Below are 429 nucleotides of genomic sequence, written 5' to 3'. Positions count from 1 at the left end.
CTAAGACACATGAGTGTAAACACTTTAGAGAGTATATCTTGTGACATTCTATCATTGTTGCGACTCGCCTCTTAGTTTGATTAGTTTCGTGGCATACTTGAATTCATTGGATGATATTCATGGATATTTTGATTTGATTCTCTTACTCTTGTGTGTTTGAATTTGCCCATTTTATTGCATCTCCTAGATTTCATTGTGAAATATGTGATTTTCTTAGGTTTCTAGTTTTTGTGATCTTCTTGCATGACTCACTTTGGTGCATATTGGTTAGCATAGCCTTATTTCTTGATTTTGCCCAGGAGTGCAAAAGGTTAAGTGTGGGGGTATTTGATGAGCAATATATTACACACTATTCATAACCTTAATTTAGCATGATTGATGATTCTTGGTGCCTAATTGACTTTGTTTCACATGGTTTAGTGTTTTAGA

The sequence above is a fragment of the Lupinus angustifolius genome, chromosome LG02 (assembly GCF_001865875.1).
Source record: "Lupinus angustifolius cultivar Tanjil chromosome LG02, LupAngTanjil_v1.0, whole genome shotgun sequence".
Lineage (NCBI taxonomy): Eukaryota > Viridiplantae > Streptophyta > Magnoliopsida > Fabales > Fabaceae > Lupinus > Lupinus angustifolius.
Note: the sequence above shows the minus strand (reverse complement) of the source record.